The following is a 23,352-nucleotide window of genomic DNA, read 5'->3' as shown; positions in this document are numbered from 1 at the left end:
ATTCATACATAAAATCAGGTTATCATGATTTTTTATTAATTTTTTTGATACACTAATAATGATGCATCGCTCTGCTGTGTTTCCACTGAATGACCAGTAAGGGGCAGTCTAATGTAATATTTTGATCCAGTACAGAATACAAAAGTCTTATTTCTATATCATCAAAAGCCTTGTTTTTTACAGTATTTAGCAGGGAAATTTTTTTTTAAACATTTTCAACTATTTGTTTTTGCTGTGTTCTTCTGTTCACCAAGTTGTCATTGTGAAGTTCAGGGTCTGCCTCTTGAAGTCTCTAACTAGCATGTGAGTTCAGGATGACGGCGTTATTATTATTATTATTCGTGCGTTTTTTATACTTTTTCTTCACGCAGATGACACTGACTACTGTAACTACCAACATTACTGCCAGTACAGATAGAGAAGAGGCAAGTGCAAGGGTGGTTTTGTCACTGTTGGACCCTCTGTGCTGACATCTGTCCCCGTAGTACCACCAGTCGTCACCCACGTCACACCTGGACACCAGAGGAAAAGGATGAACATGAGAGACAGAAAACATACTTGAAGGTTTACCCAGCATTCACCACGTAGCTGATCGTGATGGTGGAAATTAGAGAAAGAAAGAAAGTGTACTTTATTGGTCCCCGTGGGGAAAATCCCTCTCTGCATTTAACCCATTCACTCAGTGAAGCAGTGGGCAGCCATTGGGCGCCCGGGGAGCAGTGTGTAGGGACGGTACCTTGCTCAGGGGTACCTCAGGGTAGCTGTTCAGGGGAATCGAACCCCCGACCGATGTGTAACAGGTTGTTTGACTGTCCAAACTAATCAAGTGCTTGACACTCTTAATGTGCTTGCTGACAGGACATAATTAGTTCACAGTGATATAAAACACAATATGAGAGGTTCAGTAGCACCTCTCAATCTTTTTTCTAAATAGGTGCACTTAAAACAAGTGTTCAACTGTTGCCAAAAATGGACAACACATTGATATAATATTAAAGTGTGTTAACGTCCATTTTTTGGTAAATGCCGTGAAGTTAGCATAGTGGATGACATCAAAAGTGCTCACCTGCAAGCAGGTTTGCCTTCATCCACGACACAGACACCGCCATTCTGGCATTGCACATTGTAGCAAACTTCAGAAGGTGTGATGGTGACAGGCTGTGAAGTTGTAGGAGGCAGGGGCTGGCTCACAGTTAAATGGGACACATCTGAAGAAGAGGAGCAAATGAGACAGCAGGTTAAAGAAACCCACGTGAAAGAGCTAATTGTTTGGATTACCTGCTGTGACCTGACCTGAGGGTTAATAAATCCTAGATGTGATCATGTATGCCGAATTACATAGTCCTACTTGTGCGGCTTGCCGAATTAGCATTACAGAATATGTTCGGATTTACAAAAAAATGGTACATTTACAAAATTAAAATGCATCTTGTATATCTGGTGCTTTTACCCTCCATGGTGAGGAGGATGATGGCATCTCCTCCCTTGATAAAATCTCTGCTTTTAGCTCTGAGATGGGTGAGATACGCTGCAGTTCCATAGCCTGGCCCTCGGAAATACTTTGATCCGTCTGTATCTGTGACCTCAACGCCGACCTTACGAGGATCATCCCAGAAAAATTCATCAGAGCCTGTTAAAAAGAATATTAAAAGAGTGCAAAAATTGTAATACAGCAAAAAGCCATGATTTCATGATTTGTTTGTAATTTGCAAACAATTTCTGTGACTCTTTTTGAAAAAAGTTAAAATGACTGCACCTGCTGCCTTCATGTTGGGGTCAGTGGTGATGCTGCGCTGGTTGGACATGCGCTTTTGAATATGTGGATGCTGGTCCATTAGCATCATGGTTATCTGTTTCCAAGGACATGGCCATATCTGTCCTGTGTCCCCTTCACGGGCCACCAGATGAGCATAGGCTGACAACTGCCCCTGGTAGCCCTCTCTACCGCTGGGGTAAAGCATCATTTGGAAGGTATAACCCTCTTTAGAGGTGAATAGGGGGCTAAATATAGGTGTGTTTATTGGGGTGTTTTCCATAACATGACTGAAGTTTTTAACTCTCCAAATAAATTCTGGGCAGGTGGTCTCTGAAACGTTGATGTCATCCAAAGACTGTCCACCTGATGGGGGCCCAGCTTCCACTTTGGTCCCTTCAAAGACTACGCGGAATTTCATTTTAGCATCTAGACTGACGTGGTGCAGTTGCCAAAGCTCCTGAGGGGACCCTGTTATGGCACATGAGGTAAATGCATTGAATGTATTAAAAAGCAAGTGTACAAACCTGATATTTCAAGCAATATTCTGACAGTAGATTGTGAACAGAAGTAAGATTTCCAAAAATGTCACCTTCTATGGTCTTTATAAGGCGCAGACTTCCATTGGGGTTAGCTTTGTCATACTCTCTGACATAGACCTTCAGTGTGTCACTGGGCCCAGCACTGTTGTAATAGAAGAACTGCAGACATTGGTAGCCTCTTTTGGGGTAAAGCAATCTACTTTCCAGCAGAGCTTTGTCCCCAGTATTGGCTCTGCCGGTGCTGAAGTGCATAAAATACCCAGAGCCTAAAGATATAAGTTTCACTTCATTAATAGGTTCGGTATCTAAGTATGTTTGCACAGTGGATAATAAGACATAAGAGTACTCAAGCCAATCCAAAGCTACAGTGGCTTGCAAAAGTATTCGGCCCCCTTGAACTTTCCCACATTTTGTCACATTACAGCCACAAACATGAATCAATTTTATTGGAATTCCATGTGAAAGACCAACACAAAGTGGTGTACACATGAGAAGTGGAATGAAAATCATACATGATTCCAAACATTTTTTACAAATAAATAACTGCAAAGTGGGGTGTGCGTAATTATTAAGCCCCCTTTGGTCTGAGTGCAGTCAGTCGCCCATAGACATTGCCTGATGAGTGCTAATGACTAAACAGAGTGCACCTGTGTGTAATCTAATGTCAGTACAAATACAGCTGCTCTGTGACGGCCTCAGAGGCTGTCTAAGAGAATATTGGGAGCAACAACACCATGAAGTCCAAAGAACACACCAGACAGGTCAGGGATAAAGTTATTGAGAAATTTAAAGCAGGCTTAGGCTACAAAAAGATTTCCCAAGCCTTGAACATCCCACGGAGCACTGTTCAAGTGATCATTCAGAAATAGAAGGAGTATGGCACAACTGTAAACCTACCAAGACAAGGCCGTCCACCTAAACTCACAGGCTGAACAAGGAGAGCGCTGATCAGAAATGCAGCCAAGAGGCCCATGGTGACTCTGGACGAGCTGCAGAGATCTACAGCTCAGGTGGAGGAATCTGTCCATAGGACAACTATTAGTCATGCACTGCACAAAGTTGGCCTTTATGGAAGAGTGGCAAGAAGAAAGCCATTGTTAACAGAAAACCATATGAAGTCCCGTTTGCAGTTTGCCACAAGCCATGTGGGGGGACACAGCAAACATGTGGAAGAAGGTGCTCTGGTCAGATGAGACCAAAATGGAACTTTTTGTCCAAAATGCAAAATGCTATGTGTGGCGGAAAACTAACACTGCACATCACTCTGAACACACCATCCCCACTGTCAAATATGGTGGTGGCAGCATCATGCTCTGGGGGTGCTTCTCTTCAGCAGGGACAGGGAAGCTGGTCAGAGTTGATGGGAAGATGGATGGAGCCAAATACAGGGCAATCTTGGAAGAAAACCTCTTGGAGTCTGCAAAAGACTTGAGACTGGGGCGGAGGTTCGCCTTCCAGCAGGACAACGACCCTAAACATAAAGCCAGGCAACAATGGAATGGTTTAAAACAAAACATGTCCATGTGTTAGAATGGCCCAGTCAAAGTCCAGATCTAAATCCAATCGAGAATCTGTGGCAAGATCTGAAAACTGCTGTTCACAAACACTGTCCATCTAATCTGACTGAGCTGGAGCTGTTTTGCAAAGAAGAGGCAAGAATTTCAGTCTCTAGATGTGCAAAGTTGGTAGAGACAGACCCTAAAAGACTGGCAGCTGTAATTGCAGCAAAAGGTGGTTCTACAAAGTATTGACTCAGGGGGCTGAATAATTACGCACACCCCACTTTTCAGTTATTTATTTGTAAAAAATGTTTGGAATCATGTATGATTTTCGTTCCACTTCTCACCTGTACACCACTTTGTGTTGGTCTTTCACGTGGAATTCCAATAAAATTGATTCATGTTTGTGGCTGTAATGTGACAAAACATGGAAAAGTTCAAGGGGGCCGAATACTTTTGCAAGCCACTGTAAAACTGAAACATAGACTAGTTTCACATTTTACAAGTCTGTCATAAAAAAATGTTTAGTGTGATCTCATAAACAAGAGACCACACTAAATATGTTCACATGTTCCTATGAAGATATTTTTTCAAATGTTCTATGCAGAGGAGATTTTGGTACACTAAGAAGTATCTGAACATTGTTTTAAGAAAGAATTGTAAAAATATGAACCTATCCTTTCATACATTTCATAGTAGATTGTTCTCACCAGTGCATTTGCCCATGTTGGAGTAATCAGTGTCAGGCCCTCCAGTAGCTGTTGTAACCCTGTCCCAATCTGCCTGATCCCCTTGTCCCTGTATCATACCACAGATGTTTTCACGTTCAAAGTCGCACGAGTCCAGAAAGGTGGAACCTTGAGCTGCAGAGCAGATTTCATAAACACACATAAACAAGTGTTGCAGCACTTTGAACCGCAATAAACTATAAAAAAATCAAGGGACAAGCCATGTCATGAACATCATTATTGATGAATGTAACAAAACATGAAGTTGAACAGATCAGTACTGCAGGTGCAGGACAAGTTGACTTTTATAATGGAGAAAATAAAATAGTACTTGTGCACTGACTGCTGAATCTTACTGCAGTTATAGAGGCGGTTCAGCTTGAGCAGGTCACTGTCGCTGAACTCCATACGCTGGCCAATGATGTCACTGAAAGCAGGGATCTTGGTGACGATGGTGGGCTCCATGCCGTTCTTAAAAGCAGTTTTACTGTAGTGCATCATGGAGCTGTAGTCGTAGGGGACGCCCAAAGAGCTGGAGGTGGTGTCATCATAGGTGTTAAAATTGTGTCCTTTACCTGCAAATTGGACATACATAAAGGCGCCATTGCAGTTTCATCCATTGTGACATTGCATTACTTATTATTGTATGATTCATATGACTTGGACCATAAATGCTGCTTATCAACAGGTGTCAGAGACTGCTGACTTATAAAAGTACTCATATAACAATACTTGGGTAAACAGGTACGTCATGAAGAAATCACCACATAAAGAGATAAAACTTTATGAGAGGATGAACAGCCAGTGTTTAAACACTGTAGTTTGGTTGGATGAATAACAGTAACAATACCCTCTGTAATGCGGTCCCACATGATTTCGACATAATCATCACGGTCTGCCCTGGACTGCTCGTGCCAGAAACCCAGCGCATGAAGGAACTCATGTTCAATGGTGGCAATGTGGTCACAGTTTGTTCCTATAGACAGTCTGTGCTTCCCAACATGCCGGTTGCCAACAGAGGAGAAACAGCTTATGGAAAGAAAATGAGGCTTTTGTGAAGATCAGATAAACTCCCAGTGTCTTCTTGCCAATACTTTTCTGTAGTAAAAGTACAGAATAAATACACTCACTGGCCTCTCTGTTAGGTACATCTAATCATCTGCTTCTTAATGCAAATATCTAATCAGCCAATCAAATGGTATTAACTCAGTGCAGTTATGCATGGTCAAGTCAACCAGCTGAAGTTGAACTAAACATTCGGATAAGGTAGAAAAGTAATTTAAATGATTTTGAGTGTTCTGTGGTAGTTGGTGCCGGATGGGCTGGTATGAGTGTTCCAGAAACTGCTGATCTACTGGGATTTTCCCACACAACCATCTCTAGAGTTTAGAGAGAGGTATCCAGAAAAGAGAAATACCCAGTGATTGGCAAAAAATGCCTCCATGATGTCAGAGGTCAGAAGATAATGGCCCGACGTGTTCGACTTGAGAGAAAGGCAATGGTCACTCAGTTAAACAATCAAATTATCTCTGAATTGACAACATGTTGAACTTTTAAGCAGAGGAGCTACAGCAGTAGCACGCCGAGTACTGCTGCTTTCAGTAGAGAACATGAAAATAGAAAAAACTAGGCAAAACATTGGCTGGTATGATGAGTCTTGATTTCTGATATTGCACTTAGAAAGCCAGGAATAGAACCTTATTGAATCTATGCAATAAAAAATCAAGGCACTACTGAAGGGCAAAGGGGAACCAACATGGTACAAGCAACGTATACTTAATTGAGTGTCCAATGAGTGTATATAATCCATCTAAAAAGAGATTTTAGAAGAATACGTTCTTCTTGCCTTACCCATCCCCTTTAAAGACAGAAATGTAGTTTGCTTCTCCACTCCATGGCTTAAAGTCGATGCAGGTCTTGAGCCGGTACTGCTCAAAGGCCTTGAGAATCACACCTTTTGCATTGATCTCTGTGTACAAAATGAAAAATCAGTTTTATTATAGTTGAAAAAAGTTCTTTACGGTACCTTTTTTTAAGAACAACTGTAAGCTCCTGCTGAGTTATGATTACAGATGACACCCATACCCATATATTTTTGTGAAAGCACAAAAATATTGATAATAAAATGTGTTTAAATATCCAATTTATGACATTTGGTTTTTTTAATCTAAATTTTATCATTAATATTGTTTCCAAAAGCCATTAATAACATTGCATTTAGTCAAAAAGATTTTATTCTTTATTCTGTTTTACTTTATTTTTAACTGCTTCAGATCCCATTGGCTTGTTAAGTAATAAAATAATACATAATCTGAAAAGATTATGTATTTTTTTTTCAAGTGCTTGAAAACAAATAACAGGAACAAGATTCATTTTAAAATTAAAATTAAAACATTAAATACTTGTAAACACAGAGCTAATAAAAATAATGCACATTTTCTCATTTATTTTGCTTTATTTATGCCACATGACTGTATATGCAAATATACTGTACTGTAGAGGCTTAAGTATGAAGCTAAATAATTTCAAATTGTAAAGAAAAACCCCCAAACAAACAAAAGGAAAAAAAAACAAGCTCGCTTTTACCCAAGTCATCTTGCATGTAGTATGGGATTGCCACCTGTACTCTTCCCCTATTATAGAATTTCGGGGTTGCTTCTGCCACAGCCACAAAGAACAAACCACAAACAAAAGAACAAAATATTGAGCCATTGTTGAACTTTAATCCAATCCATTAATTTGTGTTGTTGGGGAAAGAAGTTCAATTAAGTTACCTCATCAAGAACTATGTCCCCTTCTGCAAGGTTCAACCCTGCCTCTGATCAGATTAAAGCACAAAGAAAGTTTAAGAGAACTGAATTTGGAATTTGGAAGAAAAAGAGAACATTTTCTTCTGGGTTTTTTTTTTCTGTTTCTTTCCTAAAATACCTTCATTGATATCAAAAATGTCAAGGTCCCGTCCACCGTCCACATCATAGACTGTAAAATCAAAGTAGTAATTTAACATGAAAATTAGTAAAAAAGTAACAAAAACAGTTAAAGTAGCCTTTGCTTGTTTGAGAAAAAAACTTACCTAATAACTTTGCTGCTGGCTAAATATTAAAATAAATGAAAAAGGAATACTGGTTATTGATTTTCAAGTGTATAAAAGTCAACTTTCAAGTTCTCCTAAGACCACTTCTGATAATAAAAACTAAACAAAATGACAATTTCTCACCAAGCAGAGTGTGGTACCACAAAGGAGGCATGCAGTGTAAAGGATGAGCACACCTGTAGGTTCCCTTCCTGCCATGCCATAGAATCTCCCTCTACAAGAGTGTCCAAATAAGACCTACTGAGCTCTGACGGGCATTCAGGAAGAAGAAATCAGAAAAGTGCATTTGGGGTGGAGAAATAAAATGCGTTCACAAGTCAATAACTGACAGAGCTATAATGGGCTCAAGTTAAACGACAACTTCAATCCACTCTGTTATCAGCCAATAAATCTTTGCACATTTGCAAGTAGCAGGCCTGATATAAGACATGTTGAAATTGATAGCAACCTCCTGATCTATGTGTACATTTCTGTTTTCAGGACATGTACTGTTATTATCGATTTCTATCTACACTGCATTAAAGTCAGCAACACTGTGGAGTGCTGCTGACTTCAACTGAGGATATTGTTGGGTGATAGAAGGAATACTTTGAAGACCTCCTTAATTCCACTGACACGTCTTCTATAGAGGAAGACGTGCCAGTGGGAAGACAAGTGTTCTGACTCATGCATTACAGAGGGCAAGGTCACAGCGCAGTTAAGCAACTCCTTGGTGGCAGGCTCCCTGGGATGGATACAGGAGGAACAATGCAGCTTTCGTCCCGGTTGTGGAACACCGGACCAGCTCTTTACCCTCTCGAAAATATTTGTGGATACATGGGAGTTCACCCAACCACTCTACTTGTGTTTTGTGGACTTAGAGAATGCATTCAGTCGTGTCCCTAAGAGTATTCTGTGGGAGCTGCTCCGGGGAGTATAGGCGCTCTGGCCTGTTGTTACGAGCCATAAGGGCTTTGGAGTTGACGTCACGCCGCAATGCATTATGGGAGCGCAGCGCCATTTTCGGGGTCTACGAATCAACACAAACACACTGTGTTGGAACGACGACTACAAGAAAGATGCTTAAGAGCCTCTCAAAAGAGAATGAACTGTATAGAGACCGATTGCGTCCAGAGGCGAAGCAGCGGTACTTGCAGAAAAGAGCGTGCATTGGAAATGTGGACCCGTATGACATACGGCCGTGGAGTAGAAACCCTGAAGACCAACCGCTACTGACATAGCCTGACCTTGTCTGTGGAGTCAGCGCGTACAAGTCGTCATTCAAACAAAGGTAAGTCAGCTTGAGTACTGCGAGTGAATGCGTTTGATTTCCCTGCAAACATTCACATTAGTGCAGCATAAATTCATTCATGAGGGGAAATTACAGTGAGAACATGTGGAGGCTGTTAGAGGGATAACATAGTGAGTTCAGTGCATTGATGTGACATTGTCCTGAAGGTTTGTTGTTCTTTATGGTTAAAGAAATTGCAATGATTTATTCATATTTATTATAAATAATTCTAATTATACATCTTGCTTCCATGTTTGTATCCTGTGTCACTAAAAATACATTTTATTTTAGTTTTATACATTGATTAATGACCTGCAGAATCTCCTTATCATACTAAGTGATTCATAATTGTCACTTTATGCTTTCTCCATCTCTAAAGTGATGACATCCTTGCATTACATACTTTAGGTTCATTTTCTGCAGGCAGGTTTCTGACAGAGAACAGGCAGATTTACACTATAACATGCAGCGTTCTATAGATGGACACATAAAGAAATGAAAAATGACATGTATGTGCAAACTTTCTAAACACTTTGTTACATTTATGATAAAGTAGATAAAACACATTTACGTCGGCCTTGGCTCATAGTTCTTGTCTTTAAATGAACTTTGTCTGTGTGTGTTTCAGGTCCTGCACTCTCAAAGACTGAATGAACCAGCATTGCAGCCATGGGTCACTGTGAGCATCACAGGGGAGGTTGAAGCCGCCCACTGCACCTGTATGGCCGGAGTCGCGGAGACCTGCTGCCATGTCGCTGCTCTTCTGTTTAATTTCGAAGCAACAGTGTTGATCTGTGGCACAAGGACTGTTACAGATGAACCTGCATACTGGGTTTTGCTGGGTAATATGACCAAGATACAGCCAGAGGTTGGCCATAAGATAGACTTCTCCTCTTCAGCTGCCCAAAAAAAGGCTCTCAATCAAAACATAAACAGACCATCTGTAGTGACAGGTAAAAGGAGCCGTCCTCATAACAGAAAAATCCCACCTGCTACTGTGGAGGAGTTGTCACTGCTATTGGATACTTTGCTGGAACACAGTAAAGCTGTGGGTTGTGGGAATGACCCATAATGTTTTGTCTAGGGGTCTAGATTTATGCCTGTAGTGCACTGCTGTGTAAATAATTTGCATTTACTGAATATATACTGACTGAGTACCACTGTTCAAAAGTTGAATAAACAAACAAATTTTTGCCTGTTTTTTTTTTTTTATTAAAACCACCTTACAGAACATCACATCAGTTACAGTGTAGAATCCATGTCATTTATAGTTTACAAATGACAAAATGTTTACACAAAATCATGAGTGTTTACATGATATCACCCACTACTAACATTACTTTATTTACTGTATCTTTTGAAAAAATACAGCAATTTTAACAGCACAATACTTAAGAATATTTAACAGGAGCAGGTTTCATTTTTCCCTGGTTTTATTATCACACTGTTCAACAAACGCAGCAAACCTTCACCATCTTATCCAGGAGGGTCACCTCTTCACCCTCACATGGAAGAAGTAATCTGATTGGCATGGTGGTATGTTTGAAGCAGGTCCCTTGTGTAGTGCTGGAACCCAGTCACGATGTTTCATCCATTTCATGGGCTGGTTTGCTGCAATAATGCCAAATAATTAGCAACTCTATAAATAGAAGGTAGTTCTGCAAAATCACTCAGTAGGATGTTTGTTCTAATTTGCTATGAGCTCAGAGCGCATCGAAAATAAAACTAATAGGCTATAAAGAGTGATATGAACATATTTAGAACTTACCGGAATGAAAATGTCAGGAGCACCAACAGATATTTGGAGATGGAAGAGAACTGGATATCAGCTCGTCTCACAGCTGCTATCCAGACTAGACGCCTTCGTTTGGTAACATCGATACACGAGCTGCCTCATGTTGCTTCCAGGTTGGGAAAGAATGAAAAGATAAACCCTTTTCAAGCTTATTCTCTTGCCGGTCGTGCGATCGAACATTGCAACCGACCACACAGCAAATACGAACCATGGCTGTTGTGTGTGACTTCGCTCCCTTTTCACTTGCGCTAGACCCCCAAAATGGCGGATCGGGCCAAAATCCTTTCCACGCCCACCCCCGTGACATCACGCTCCAAAGCCCTATACAATTGTTGCAAGAGCTTGATCCACATAGCTGGCAATAAGTCGGACTCATTCCCAGTGGGTGATGGGCTTTGCCAAGGCTGCCCTTTGCCACCGTTTCTGTTCAGTTGCAAAATGTTTCCACTTGGGTGGTCTCAGGACATCGTCTCTGCTTTTTGCAGATGATGTGGTTCTGTTTGCTTCATTGGGTGTTGGCCTCCAGCTTGCACGTGAGCGGTTTGCAGCCAAGTGAATTAGCACTTCCAAGTCTGGGGCCAGTTGGTCCTCAGCTTGAAAAGGGTGGACTGCCCACTCCGTGTCAGGAAGAAGGTATTGCCCCGAGTTGAGGAGTTTAAGTATCTCAGGGTCTTGTTCACGAGCGAAGGAAGAGGGGACCAAGAGATCCACAGACGGATTGATGTTGCAGCTGCAGAGATATGGACGTTGTCCCTGTCTGTTGTGGTGAAGAGAGTATTGAGTGTAAAAGCGAAGCTTTCGATTTAGCAGTCTATCTACGTCCCTACCCTTACCTATGGTCATGAGCTCTAGGTAGTGACAGAAAGAATGAGATTGCGGATACAAGCTCAGAAATGAGCTTTCTGCGAAGGGTGGCTGGCCTGTTCCCCCAGACAAACTGGAGGAGGTGGCTGGGGAGACAGAGGACTGGGCTTCACTGCTTGGGCTGCTGCCCCTGTGAACTGGCCCCGGATAAGTGGAAAATGGATGGGTGATAAATTGATGGATAAAATACACACACATATACATACACATGCACATACGCACACCCACAAACATAAGAAAACAAAGGAAAAAAAACATTTATTTCTAACATGCTTTGCCATTTGTCAGAGATTTACAGTTAACAAACAGTCAGGTGAATAAACAACACTGAGACACTTGATACTGATAACGTGCGGCACGGGTGAAACTCAGAGAGTAATCACACCTAGCTGCAGTATTCGTTTATTTTTATAGCAGAAGCAGGGTGGGACAAGCATAGCAGTTTCCTTTAATGTGTGTGTGGGTGTATGTGTCACTAAGTTCGTGTGTGTGTGTGTGCTAATCTCTTTCAGTAAAAGTCACAGGGTCAGCTTCCTGTTTCTGCAGAAAGCTGTGTCTGGTGAAATATGTGAACATAAGCATAACATAACATTTGAAGCATAATCAAATAAAACAGTAAAAACTCCATGACATTCCCTCCTGATGTTAATATATTTCACTTATATTTCACTGAAGTTAATATTTTACACTTAATCATAATTTATTATCAGCCAACAATCACTTGCTTATAACATTTTCAATTGTAGCATCATTCAGTATGTGTATGTGTTTTCCTATACTAAATCCTCTTCATCCGGTTCATCTTCTTGTGGCAGTCCAACATAGGTGATTACTGTGGCCTGTACCATTTTGTCAATCATTGATCTGATACAGGGTAAAATGCAAGTTGAGAACATGCAAAGCAATAAAAGAAGAACTCCTATCAAGACAAGTCCTTTGATCACGAGGGTCTTCCAGCTGCCGCTCAGCAGCCAGGTCAGCCAGTCCTCTGTGTTCGTGACATAGTCTTGTTGCTGTGCATTACTCAGTTGTCGTAACTTGTCTAGGGCGGTGGTCATGGTCAAGGAGTGTACGTTGTCCGGGATATAAGTGCAACAAGTGGGGTTGAATAAGACACAGAGGCCCCCTCTCTCAGCCAGAATCATGTCCAGGGCGACTCTGAGTTGCATGACCTCTATTCTGATCACGTCGATTTCCTCATTCTGAGCCTTGTTTATCTTTGTTGAGCTGTTCAGGAAAAGTCCAAATCGGTAGTCAAGAGTCTCAATTCTTAGCATGTTTTTTCCATTTCCGACCCATGGGAACAGTGAGTGCAGGACTTTCTGTCCAGTAGTCCATAACTTGAACTCTTGTGGTAGGTCACTGCCCCATATCGAGTCGTGGGGTTGTACGTTGTCTGTGTCTCTTTTTCGTCGTCCAGTTGAGCGAGTTGATCCAGGGGTGATTTTGAATGTGTGATCCGACACCAGAATGGGGGCACAAAGTCCGGTACTGTTTGGTGGCAGCATGAAATAAGTTTTTGGGCCACACAAAACACTGAAAAAAATATGTTGTTGGATTTACTTAATTCAATGGTGGACATTTGTTGCACACAGATGTTTTGCTTTGGCAGCAACTTAAACAATTGAGTTAAATTAACACAATTTATTCATGTTCAATAAACCTGTGCAATTTGTGTTGATAAAATGTGACTTAAACATGTTTTGATGAAGTAATTTGAGCTCTTGAAATATTTTAATCCTTCACAATTTTCTCACTTTATCCCAACACCATTCAATAACTTTTACCCAATACTACTTGGTCACTTAAATACTACATGTTATCTTCAAATTACATTTTGCTATTATATTCTAGTATCAAATACACAATTTTCAAATGGAGGCCTTATAACAGATTATATTGTTCTCTTCCAAGATGGTTGCTGGCATCCACCAGTAACCTTTCAAAACAAAATGTCTAATTTCACTGCATTGACAGTAGGTAAAGAATTAAACTGACATTACTCCACTACTGAATCTATATAAACCAACAGTTAAATAATGTCAGTTCTTCCGTGTTCTCTGGAATCAATCACAGCAAAGAAATTAGACTCTTTCTTTTGAAAAATGTTGGGAAAGAACAATACAAAACATTCTATTTAAGGCCTCTGACATCAAGATTCAGTTAAACAACAATTATAACTAAACAATTTGAGGTAATGTTAGTTTCCATTAACATTAAATTAGGTTACTGAATTGGCAAACACCTTCCTATTAACATTACCCATTTTACCCCAATAACTAAAGAAATTAACACTTGCAGGTCAAAACCTTTATTCAAGAGATGCAAAAATAACATTGATACAGTGACTGTCAAAAATTACGGCACTGATCATACTGTGACATCTTGGTTCAAAACAGCACACTTAGAAATATTCAACGTTCCTTGCTTCAACTGAATGAAACTGAAAATACCATTTCACACGGCCCATATGGGATATTTAGACTGCATAACTGTTCATGCTACATCTCTTCACTAGTAAAAGAAAGAAAAAATACAAAGAGAAATTTAAAAATGCTGCCAAACAGACAGAGAACTTGTACAGAGCAAAAGGAAAAACAAACAACAACAACAACAAAAAAACGGCTCGTCCTCATGGCAGTTGCAGTGTATATAAAAATGAACCCTGCGATCTGTTCCTGGAATTGAGCTTCAAAAATGCAGCAGAACAAGTGTGAGATTTAAATGTCTTCTCACCTAGAGCTGGTCACCTCACATGCATAACAGTGAGCTTCGTTGCAGGAGCAGTTTTGTCTTAGTTGTGAGCTTTTCTTGAGAGCTGAGTTGCTTCCAACTCCATTACCACCCTTTGAATCACCTCAAAAGTGTAGCAGAGTTGTGATGGGTAACTCATATTGAAGGAATAAAAAAGGTCCAAACAGCATGGCTACTGCAAAGGTCACGTTATCCAGATCTTGAAGAACTACTATACCCTCGATGATGATGCCAACGTCAGAAAAGTCATTGCCTGGTGCATCCTCTGGAGACAGATGTTCATTGTGGTTTTCTCAATCTGTGCAGTGGCCTCAGTCAAGTCCTGGTTAAACACAAAACATTTCTTTAAGATTCCTTTTTAAACTCATCTCTTTTGAATCTACCAGTTCTAATGTTAGAGTAATTTAAACCAATGCAAGCAACATAGTAAATAGCTATAGCCAAAGAGTGGCCTGCCATGCTGCCATTCATGGTCTAACAGAGTTTCTAAGAGAGGGTGAAAAACATAATTTCAAATGCTTTACATTAGTTTTTCTTAGAAAGACACCGGCCCATCAGAAATCCAGGTTTTGTCACTCAGAAGATGTTAGAATTTAGACTTTCAGCCCCACAATTTGGTTAGCTGTTGGTCTTTTTTTTTTTTTTCAAACAAAAGCTAATGTAAATATTGGTGGGATTTTCCTTTGTTCACTAGAATGACAAATTTAAAGTTTTTTCACACTGATGTGACCCCTAATACAGGGGTGGGGCCTCAAGGGCCGGCGGCTGAGTTCACTACCAGGCCTCATGTGAACTTCAAATTATTAAAGAGGACTACTGGTCCTAACTGGTCCAATGAGGATCAAGTGGATAACTAAATGCATTTTTAAATGTTGCAAAGCCACAATCTACTCATAAAACACTCACCATGAACTCCTGCACCAAGATGTTGCAATTGTCTTTCACACAGATGCGGAGCACTTTGATGAGACTCCCTTTGAGCATTAATGTCATCCTAAAGTATTATAACAAAGAAAACAGAGATTTGTGAACTTTTCAGTAGCACAGAAGAAAATGGTCCCAGACCAAAACTTAAACCAGTCAACATGCAACACCAGCATCTACAAAGCAATATCAAAAGTTCCTGTTTGACATCAACTTTATGGATATATAGTTTCCAGAACATTTATTTTTTTAAAAAGATCAATTTTTCTCAGTGGGCCAGTAAATGCATGACGAAAATTATGGCATCCTTTCGGTGGAATCAGTACTCACAGGTAATAGTTGACTGTTTCAATGGATGCAGCATAAAAATCTTTTACTGACCTAATGCAATACATATACACTTTGTAGTTAAAGAATTTTAAAGTTCTTACTGTCATCATGGCAGCTACATCCTTTAGCTTTGTGCCCTGTTCCCCCGATCACTTTGCAAACACTTTCAGCAGACTGTCAGAGAGAAACTCAGCTCCGTCAGAAACCTTGACTGTAAAGGCATGGTTGGGATGCACTGGAATGCTGCATTTCATCTGAAATGACATAAAATTATTTTGAAATAACAGCAGGCACTGTGCTTGGTTAATAATCAGTAATGTTTTGTTGAATAAAAACTGTGTTTCCAGATCTTATGGGATTAAAAAAATCCAAAGATGTTTATTTCTGATTTGCAACCCAAGAACCCACAAGTTACAACCTCATTTTAGTTCAAGTGTGCATTAATGTGAGTCCAGTAATCACCTTTCTGACAATACATACAGGTATAAGTTAAACCTATGGCAGATTTTGGATTTCTCAGTTGTATTAATAGGGTGGTCTATTTGAGTATGCATGCACCTAATAATTATAAAAAACCTATTATAATTAAGTTACAGAAACCTTAAGCGAAAATAGAATATACTTTCTTACCATAACACCTTGAACCCACAATCCATCAGCTGACTCCTGGTGAAATGCAGAATAGATGTGGTCTCTCAATGTGCATCAACAAAAACAAAAACAAAAACAAAAGGACAGCAGGTGAGGGCAGGAGGGGTAGGGATGTAAGCTAGCATAATACCGCTGATGATATTAGCTAAAGCTGTTCAATGTCCAAAATCTCACTAACACCACGGTGCAGTAAATACACAATGTAACTGAAGAGTCAGTTGACAAATCTATTCACACAGAAAACCAAATTATGTTATGAGTGCCTCGTAATTAGGTTTAATGTGATATTACGGCTCTTGTGCCAAAGACAAATTCAAATGAAAAAGCGCCAATTCTTTGATAACAGATAAAACAGCAAATAAGCTAACGGCTCTTTTTTAGCATGTTACATGGCGGCACTTTAGACGTTTAACTACATTTGGCTGAAATATGGTAAATATTAATTCAAAAAATCAAGACATACCAAAAAACGTAGAGTTGGCTGCTCGACTTGACTGAGATGGATGCATTTTTTAAACCACGATCCAAAGCCCGCGAGATGAAATCACGCGTGGTTTCACGAGATTTAACGTTGCTATCTTATTGACTTACTTCACCTGAACATGATATGAACAATTTAATACACCCTTTCTGCATATCATGTAGTTTTTACACTATATAGTTACATTTATCTTTAAAACATGAGGCAATTGTGTTAAATACATGCAGGATGCTTACATAAATCCAAGAGATGGCCAGTCCCTTTTTTTCAGTGAAGTTCGAGCTTTGTGATAAAAGATTTCTAGTTTTAAACATATACTAGTACACTCAATGCTTAATAGTCTTGAGGTTCTTATTGTCACTGAGAATAGCAATGTAGAACTGCAGGCTCTTGTTCTTGTAAACTTTCAGAGAAACACAAAGACTTTACATCAGAACAGTACAGCAACAGTACTTTTAAAGAAAAACACTGAAAACTACATCTTACAAACACAGCAATTAAGGACAAACCACAGCTTGGTTGCCATGATGATTACACTACAGCTGTCTTGAAAGCTTAACATTGTGTAATGAATCAACTTAACATTAACAGTCTGTTGATTCATTACACAATCTGGTCACCCAATTTTGATGTTATCAGTCCATTGAATGGGTGTTGTCAACAGTAATTAGCCCCATAGATATAAACCAGTATGGACTGTCTACACCTAATACGTGTTATCATCCACTGAATGAACTGAAGCAAGTGTTCTGGTTCAAAACTATAATTATTCTAAGAGACCACTCCCTTTAAGCTGATACATCAGATATATATTCATTCTTAGGTGTGGTGGCAAAATCTAAACCCTTATTCTGGAATGGGTACACACTGGTTAGATCAATTCAAACAACAGTAACCTCCATAATTTGTCCACTGTTCAACAATAAATAAGCATTCTTAAGCATAAGAAGCATACTCTACACAATTTTTCCTGTTCTTAGTCAAGGAAAACCCAACTACAGTGTGCATCAGTGACAGCTGACATGCTCTGCAGATCATCAGCCTATCTCAAGACTAAACAGACAAACATTTGCAAGCGCTGAAAGTTTCCCATTCGCTAGAATGGAAACCGGACCAGCCTAAAGAAAACCCGCAAAGACCCAGTAAGAACAGGCAAGCTATTGTCATGATCAAAGTCTGCAGCTTTTGCTGTGAAGAAGCAAGATGCATGAAACCTCACGTAACCGTCTGCAACCAGTGATAAGCCCACTCTTTCATATTCAGCGAGCTGTGTTTTCTGCACCAGATCAAACTGTTTAATCATGAATAGTTTTCACTTTCCCTTTTAAAATATGGAAATTATAGTGATAAATGCAAACACTGGTAACATTTAAAGCAGTAATGTGCAACTTTGAAAATAACCGTCACAAATGCAGTCCTTTTTTCTTCTTCTCCCTTTCTAATAGCTGCTGTAATACTTTTGTATATGTTTAGTTAAATTCTTAAAATATGTGACTGAAACCCGGTATTGCCACATCATTAGTTGTACAGTCACATTAACCTATTATACAATCATTTTGTGCTGCATTGTTATCAGAAAGCATAAAGATCTCACTTCTTTTGCAAAATTACTTTTCCAGACCACTAAAAATGAATGCTATTGCCACAGTTATTGTAACAGTTATGAAAATGGCAGAAATCATTCATTTCATCACCTTTAAATGGAATATTTACAATTGTATGTGCAGGTCAAACTGCAAGATTGCTTTATTTTGTTCAATCAAGGATGCAAGTTGTACTAGAGGACTCGGGTGTTTTACTTGCACCATCCTGCAGATGGCAATATAGCAAGCTAAAGGCCCCTTGCTCGGATCACCGTGGTTCCTTGCATTAAGAAAACATACTTTGGCAATTTCCAAATGAAAGTTTTTCTTTACCACTTTTGAGCAAAGAAATTGCTGTACGGACATACACATTCATGTGTCCTTGATAAGGGTCGTTTCTTTTCGAGTGCATTTCACTGTCCTTGATTGCAGTGGAACTAGGCCAAACAGGGCCAGGCAATCACAAAGCTGTCACACTCATGCAGCCTTTGTGTGCTTTGGTAGTTTTCAGCTATGGTGATTACATATTGATATTTCTTGGCTGCTGCTTTATATTACTTAAAAGAGGAGTTTGTGGGTTAGATAGAACTAATGGAGCTGAACTGATGCACCTCCGACTCTGGCCATATTTGTCCTGTGACTTACAGGCAGCAAAGAGGTAATATTTTATATGCAAAAAATATTCCCGGATGCAGAAAATTAACAATAATAACACAGAAGTCTGCAGCGCTGTCAATTCCCACAGATGATTTTAGCACTGTATTACATCTCAGAAAATGCCTAATTTGTGACATTAAGACAATAGATGATGGTATGTGGACAGCTTCTTGGTTGTGTGGAAAAGGCTCATGTGTATCCACTCATGTGGGAGGTATCTGCACAGCACTGTTAAAAAAAGTTTACTGTATGAGTTGTCTTTTGTGGTAAATTCTTGTCTGTCATAAAGAAGATTCTATGTTTATAAATTTGAATGAAGTTAAGCTTTCTGCCCATACATAATGCATCTGTAAAGCCTGAATAGAATCTATATTTGCTGCATGTAGACTCACCAACTACTTTATTTGGTGCACCTGTTTAGCTCTTCATTAACAAATATATAATCAGGTGGCAGTTACTAAGTGCATTTAGACGTGTATAGACATGACCAAAACAACCTGCTGAAGTTCAAACCCAGTGTCAGAATGAGGAAGATAAGTGACTTAAATTACTTTGAATAATTGAATAATAATCATAGTTTTTTTTTTTTGTGTGTGTCCCGTTTGGATCTTTAGCCATCAGAATTGTTGTCTTAAGGCCAAGAAAGATGCCAAGTGGATTTATTTTACCAAGTGGATCATCATGGCCTTGCCATATTGGTCCATTTGATTGACCTTTATTATAATTATGAATTTATTTTATTTTCAGTTGCTACAAATGGGACAGACATGACTGGGGGATAGGACAGGGAGAAAGAATGAAAGAAAGAGAGGGAGAGAAAGAAAACCAAAGGGGAGAAGAGACGGTGAGAAGGGGGGGAAGAAAGAAAAAGAAAAAAACCCCCAAAAAACCCCCCAAAAAACCAAACACCTGGATCACCTGTATGGAGAAAAAAAAACCAGAAGAGAAAGCAAACAACAAAGAGCAACATAATAAAAAAACGGCACCATCACAATAAACTAGCTAGCAGTAGATAACAGTAGATACTAAATAATAAACGATATTGTGCAGCACGCACGATAGACAGCGCACAATGTGCTTTGAGGCAGCAGCCAAGAAAGCTGTAGTCCGCGTCTGTGAACACCCGTGTGTACACCTGTGTGCATACCTGTGTGGATCAGCATGCTTGTATTCCAAAGGTTTCTCCATGTAATGATCTTCTAGGGAGTGTGGGGGGGCCACAGCCCCGTCCACCAGGGTATGAAGCAGGTATGGAGGAGATCCAGGCCCCAGATATCCAGAGGCCCCAGAGTACAAGGACCCGAGGAGGACCACCAAAGGGGGGGGAACCGTGCCACCCTCCTGGGAAGAGCTGAGTAGAGCCCCAAAGGAGAGGTCACCCCGCAGCTACGGAGCAGAGGCCAGAGGGGGTTGCAGTGGCGTGCCCGCGGGCTCTGCCGGCAGCCAGCTGTGCCAGAGAGGTCCGAGCTTCAGGCCCAGAGGCCTGAGGGCATCCCACCCCCCGAAAGGGGCCCAGCCGGGCCACAGGCGTAACCCTTCTCTCTGGGGTGGAGGCAAGCGGACCACCTCCTTATCTGCAGTAGCAGGGAGGCCCCGCATCCCAGACCCCAGTCTGACAGCCAGCACCTCCTCCCAGCCCCCCAGCCCTGATGGCTAAAAAAGAAAAAAAAAAAAGAAAAAAAAAAAAGAATAATAATCATAGTTGTTTTCGTCAGATGGGCTGCTCTCACTGTTTTGGAAACTGCTGATCTGCTGAGATTTTCCCGCACAACCCTCACTGGTGTTTACAAAGAAAGTTCAAAATGCCACAGGTCAAAGATAAATGGGTAAATGGCTTTGAGCAGAGGAACGGCAACAGTAATTCATATAACCACTTGTTACAAGGTATGCAGAAGAGCATCTCTGAATACACAGTGCATCAAAGCTTGGAGCAGATGGGCAACAGCAGCCACTCCTTTCAGCTAAGAACAGGAAACTGAAGCTATAATCACACAGCTCACTAAAACTGGACAATAAAAGATTGGAAAAACAAATAAAGTATCCATGTGGTGTGACATCTCAAATGTTGTTTAACTATGAAAAAATTTCATTTTGAGTCACACAGCATCATTATCAAAATGTCCTAATATATTCTACCCAGTCCTCTGCAGTCAGTGAATGTGGATGCAGAGTATGGCTTTACGTGATCAGGTAAAGTTTGTGTTAAGTGGTTCTTTTGTAATCTTTCTTCACTACTTTGATGTCCATGTTGGCTTGTTGTATCCCATCATGGACATTAATTTCTCCCTACCCTCAGTGGCCATCTCAATTAATTCTTTTAGAACACAGTTATACCTCGAATGGAGCTTTCATCTCCAGCTTTTGTGTGTGTGTGTGTGTGTGTGTGTGTGTGTGTGTGTGTGTGTGTGTGTGTGTGTGTGTGTGTGTGTGTGTGTGTGTGTGTGTGAGTGAGTGTGTGTGTGTGTGTGAGAGAGAATTCATGTGAGAAAAAAGAAGAACTAGTGGCACCCAAGGCAACATTTTCACTGAGTGTAATTCTTTTGAGGATAATTTATTCCTGCCTTTAAGATGTGGAAAAAAAAGTTTCCTTTCTGGGGGGCATGCAATATTGATTTCTAATTAAAAGCAGCATACTATTGCTGAAATTGACAACTATTAACTTTTAAAGTGAATTTCACAGACTTTAAACGAAGCTAATACCACAAAATAACTACAGTGCTGGAACAATAAAGATTCTGATTTAACCTACTCACCCCCAAAAGTTTACAGCTTTGTGCAAGGAAACAAGGATGGAAATTAGGACTTAAAGAAGTTAACCACTTCTTAGAAAGTCTGGCTGGCTGAAAGTGCTGATCACCAAATTGTATGTGCACAAGCTGTGCCACCTTTGTTTTGTCTACAAGCAGAACACCATGACAGGCACCAACCACCTTGCAGCTGCATCTCAGTGCAGAAGCTTCAAGAATGCAGGTGCTGAACACCACCACGTGGTCATCAGTTGACAGCTCAGCACCTCTCTTCGCCTGAGCGTCCAGAACATATGGCCGCAGATCTGATGATACAATTACTAAATCAATCATCGACTTGCGGCCTAGGGTGTCTCGTGCCACGAGCACTAATGGACACCCTTATGTTCAAATATGATGTTTGTTATGGGCAAACTGTGGTTTGTACAAAAGTCTCTGAGTAAGATGATAGAGTCCCCAGGTGGAGCACCTAAAAGCATGAGCCAGGCCCAGGGAGGGTGCCCAAGGAGGATGCCAATTACCGAGAGTATGATGGGCGGTCCTTAGTCAATAGAGCCCGACCTGGCACATCCCGAAAAAGGGACACTGGCTCAACCTCCTGTATGCCCACCACCTGCAGGAGGTGCTGTATGGATCAGGTGCAGTGTGTGCTGGCTGGAGATGTAACATATAATATAATTCTAATAATAATGGCCCAACATATTGCTCCAAAACTGTTAGCACCCCCTTACTGCAGTTCTATGTTTCCTTTGCGGTCTCTGGACCTAACCACCTGATGCGTCATCTGCCTCAGTATAGTCTACTCACATGTTTTTTTCACTTCCTGCAAGATTTTTTTCTTTTACACTGAGAAATAATTTTTTGCAGGTGGGAGGATTCTCAGCTTTAGTGACCAGTGCCCCCTTTGCCCCCTTGAGGATATACCCACCGTATTGACGTCATTGATTGGTGCAGTTTTGAGGACTGGCGCTGCAGCCTGTTGTAGTGAATGAAGCTGGTATCGTTTCACTGACTACTCATTTCCAGCCTGTGTGATAACGCACAAGGTAAGACGAAATGTATTGTAATTAGCTCAAACGAAAGACAAAATTCTCAGAAATGTAAGTCTAAATTGTGACAATGTTGACTTCCATTTGTTATGAAAACCACCAAACCTGTAAAAGTTTATTTGCAACTGGTTGACCTGCTGGGCTGGGAGACAGGCGCTGAACGATCTTTAGATGCTCTTTGAATAGCATTTGAATAGCATGCAAAAGTTTAAGTGAAACTGAAAAATGGTGAAATTCATACAGAAAGACTGGATGATTTTTCAACACTAATATCACAAAGATTCAGCTTTTCATCACTCGTTAGGGGTGCATTTTCCTTTGATCTGATTTCGGTTAGGACATATTCCATCCCACCGCCGTCCTGCTTAGATAAGCGATAAAAACATAAATGGATATAATTCTACAGGCTACACTCCATTTAAACTTACCTAATTTACCCTAATTAATTACCCTTAGTGCTTCTAAATGATGCTATCCGTGTTTGTTCAAACCACCTGCCTTATCTCTGAGAGAAGAAAAAGGGGGGAAGCATGGAGAAGTTTAACAGTGCAAACTCCTCTCTGTTCTTAGGTGAGTAAATGTGTGGGAGGTGATCGTTTGAAGCTCCCAAAAAATCAGTGATAAACAAGAC

At 40.4% G+C, this 23,352-nt stretch overlaps 1 long non-coding RNA gene and 1 pseudogene across 3 annotated transcripts; both read right to left on the bottom strand.

The window, feature by feature from the left end:
* Nucleotides 1-21: 21 nt before the first annotated feature.
* On the bottom strand, nucleotides 22-7,842 carry LOC146687657 (meprin A subunit beta-like; annotated as a pseudogene). Its single transcript, XR_014916449.1, has 14 exons — nucleotides 7,740-7,842; nucleotides 7,596-7,614; nucleotides 7,451-7,501; nucleotides 7,297-7,340; nucleotides 7,109-7,180; nucleotides 6,374-6,491; nucleotides 5,373-5,551; nucleotides 4,879-5,097; nucleotides 4,505-4,657; nucleotides 2,346-2,561; nucleotides 1,757-2,224; nucleotides 1,451-1,630; nucleotides 1,067-1,208; nucleotides 22-512 (listed from the first exon to the last, which is right to left on the bottom strand). The product of XR_014916449.1 is annotated as a meprin A subunit beta-like (transcript).
* Nucleotides 7,843-13,840: 5,998 nt separating this feature from the next.
* On the bottom strand, nucleotides 13,841-16,903 carry LOC146687656 (uncharacterized). Of its 2 annotated transcripts, XR_014916471.1 has the most exons (5): nucleotides 16,668-16,903; nucleotides 16,184-16,247; nucleotides 15,655-15,807; nucleotides 15,206-15,293; nucleotides 13,841-14,621 (listed from the first exon to the last, which is right to left on the bottom strand). It is a non-coding gene; the product is annotated as an uncharacterized LOC146687656 (long non-coding RNA). The 2 variants fall into 2 exon arrangements; XR_014916470.1 differs by having other exon boundaries at nucleotides 16,184-16,903.
* Nucleotides 16,904-23,352: the final 6,449 nt, after the last annotated feature.

The sequence above is a fragment of the Copadichromis virginalis genome, linkage group LG18 (assembly GCF_057382275.1).
Source record: "Copadichromis virginalis isolate Kocher_CV1m ecotype Utaka linkage group LG18, C_Virginalis_male_GT1.1, whole genome shotgun sequence".
Taxonomy (NCBI): Eukaryota; Metazoa; Chordata; class Actinopteri; order Cichliformes; family Cichlidae; genus Copadichromis; species Copadichromis virginalis.
The sequence above is the reverse complement of the archived record's forward strand: the minus strand, read 5'-3'. Positions and strand labels throughout refer to the sequence as shown.